Here is a 3,221-nt window from a genome sequence, read left to right as displayed (position 1 = left end):
TACATTCAACAACATGAACAAATCTGCAATTCATTATTCTAAGTGAAAGAAGCGAAAGTCAAAAGGCTACATACGGTATAATTCCTACATTACATTACACAAAAGGCAAAACTAAGAGTGGAAAACAGATCAGTAATTAGCATGGGTGGGGGTGAAAGGAGGAATATATAAAGGAGTATTAAGAGGGAATTTGAGGCATGATGAAACTCTTTGGCATCTTAATTTTAGTAGTGTTTACACAGCTCTGCATTTGTCAGAACTGTACAACAAAAATATACTGTATATAAATTTAAAAATATATTTTTAGGGTGACTCTAAAAGAATTAGAATGTGTAACATCCAAACCAGTAGAAGGGGGAAACATGATCGGTGAAACAGGGAAAGAAGGAAAGAAGCTTAGAAAAAGCAAAGTTAGGCCAGGCGCAGTGGCTCAAGCCGGTAATCCCAGCACTTTGGGAGGCCGAGACGGGCAGATCATGAGGTCAGGAGATCGAGACCATCCTGGCTAATATAGTGAAACCCCGTCTCTACTAAAAAACACAAAAAACTAGCCTGGCGAGGTGGCAGGTGCCTGTAGTCCCAGCTACTCGGGAGGCTGAGGCAGGAGAACGGCGTAAACCCAGGAGGCGGAGCTTGCAGTGAGCCGAGATCCGGCCACTGCACCACAGCCTGGGCGACAGAGCAAGACTCTGTCTCAAAAAAAAAAAAAAAAAAAAAAAGCAAAGTTAATACAAAGCACAAAAATAATATGGTACATATAGTTCCAATATAATTAATCAAAAGGCCCCATACAAATCAGAAAGACAACTTACAGTCTGGGAGAAGATATTCATAGTGCATATAACCAACACAGGATTAATATTCAGAAAATATAAATAGGTTTCATAAGTCAATAAGAAAAACAGGTAAGTTCAAAAACGAGCAAATATGAATAGGGAATTCACAGAAAAGGAAACCCGAATGACCAATACATTCATAAGATCAATCTCATTATGATCAGAGGAATGCAGAATAAAACTGTAAGGTATTGTACTTCACATGCATCAGATTACCAAAAATGGAAAAGCCTTACAGCATTAGATGTTGGTGGTGATGAGCAATGTAATCTCATTTATGGTAGGAATATAAATTGGCACAACTACTTTGAAAAGCAATAGTAATATTTAGTAAGATCAAAGCTGCCCACATCTTATGACTGAGTAATTCTAATCTTAGGATATACAACTCACACTATGTTTGAAGAGAAATCTACAAGAAAGTTTATTTCTGTTTTGTCTGTAATGAGTAAAAAAAATGGAAACAAGCTATGTGTGTTCAACAGAATGGATGAATTGTGTTACATTTATAAAATACAGTGTTATATAACAGTTGAATGAATTAGTACTATATGTATCAACACAGATAAATGTCTAAAACAATAGTGTGCAAAAAAGCACAGGAAAATACATCCACTGTGATACCATTTATTTAAATTTTAAAAATTTTAAAACTTTAAATTTTTTAAAATGTAAAAATGTTTATAATATTTGAGGACACATACATATATGAGACGATTTGCTTTACCTAATATCAACAAAGTGAAGAGACAACCCACAGAATGGGAGAAAACATTTACAAACTGCCCATGTGAGCAGGGATTAATAACCAGAGTATATAAGGAGCTCAAACAACTCTAAGAATAAATATAATCTATTTTTTAAAATGGGCCAAAGATTTGATTAGACATTTCTCACAAGAAGACATATAAATTGCAAACAGTCGTGTGAAAAGGTGCCCAACATCACTGGTCATCAGAGAAATGCAAATCAGAACGACAATGGGATATCATCTCACTGCAGTTAAAATAGCTTATATCCAAAAGACAGGCAATAACAAATGCTGGTGAGGATGTGGACAAAAGGGAACCCTTGTACACTGTTGGTGGGAATGTAAATTAGTACAATCACTATGGAGAACAGTTTGGAGATTTCTCAAATAGCTAAAAATTGAGCTACTATATGATCCAGCACTTCCACTGCTGGGTATATATACCCCAAAGAAAGGAAATCAGCATATTGAAGAGATATCGGCACTCCTATGTTTCTCACAGCAGTGTTTTCAGCAGCTAAGATTTGGAAGTAACCTAAGCATCCATCAACAGATGACTGGATAAAGAAAATGTGGTACATATACACAATGGAATACTATTCAGCCATAAAAAGAATGAGATCCTGTCATTTGCAATCACATGGATGGAACTGGAGGTCATTATGTTAAGTGAAATAACCCAGGCCCTGAAAAACTAACATCACATGTTCTCAGTTATTTTTGGGGTCTAAAAATCAAAACAATTGAACTCATGGACATAAAAAGTAAAAGGATGATCACCAGAGGCTGGGAAGTGAAGTGGGGGCCTGGTGGGGAGGTGGGAATGGTTAATGGGTCCAAAAAAAAAAAATAGAATGAATAAAACCTACTATTTGATAGCACAATAGGATGACTATAGTCACTAGTAATTGTACATTTTAAAATAACTCAGAGTGTAATTGGATTGTTTGTAACTCAGTGGAAACATGCTTGAGGGGATGGATACCTCATTATCCATGGTGTGCTTATTTCACATTGCATGCCTGTATCAAAACATCTCATGTACCCATAAATATATACACCTACTATGTACCCACAAATGCTTAAAAAAAGAATAAAAGGAATACTGTAAGCAACTTTATGCTCATAAATTCAACAACATAGAAGAAATGAACCAATTCTTCAAACTATAGGCCACAAACCACAAAATCACAAATGATCAAAACTGAACCAATATAAAATAATCGGAATAGTCCTATAACCATTAAATAAATTGGGTTTATAACTATAAAGCTCTCAAAAAAATAAATGTCCAGACCCACGTAGTTTTACTGAGAATTCTACCAAACATTTGAAAAAGATTTTACACAATCTCTTCCAGAAAATAAGAGAAGGAAACATTTCCCAAGTCATTTTATAAGACAATTATTAACCTCATACAAAATTCTAAGACAGTATCAGAAGGGAAGGGAAGGGGAGGGGAGGGGAGGGGGAGAACAGAAGGGGGAGGGAGACAGGAAGGAAGGAAGGAAGAAAAGGAGGGAAAGGGAAGGGAAAGAGGGAGGAGAAGGGAGGGGAGGGAGGAAGGAAGGGAGGAAGGAGGGAGGGAGGAAGGAAGGAAGGAAGGAAGGAAGGAAGGAAGGAAGGAAGGAAGG

The sequence above is a fragment of the Piliocolobus tephrosceles genome, unplaced genomic scaffold (genome assembly GCF_002776525.5).
Source record: "Piliocolobus tephrosceles isolate RC106 unplaced genomic scaffold, ASM277652v3 unscaffolded_17600, whole genome shotgun sequence".
Classification (NCBI taxonomy): domain Eukaryota; kingdom Metazoa; phylum Chordata; class Mammalia; order Primates; family Cercopithecidae; genus Piliocolobus; species Piliocolobus tephrosceles.
Note: the sequence above shows the minus strand (reverse complement) of the source record.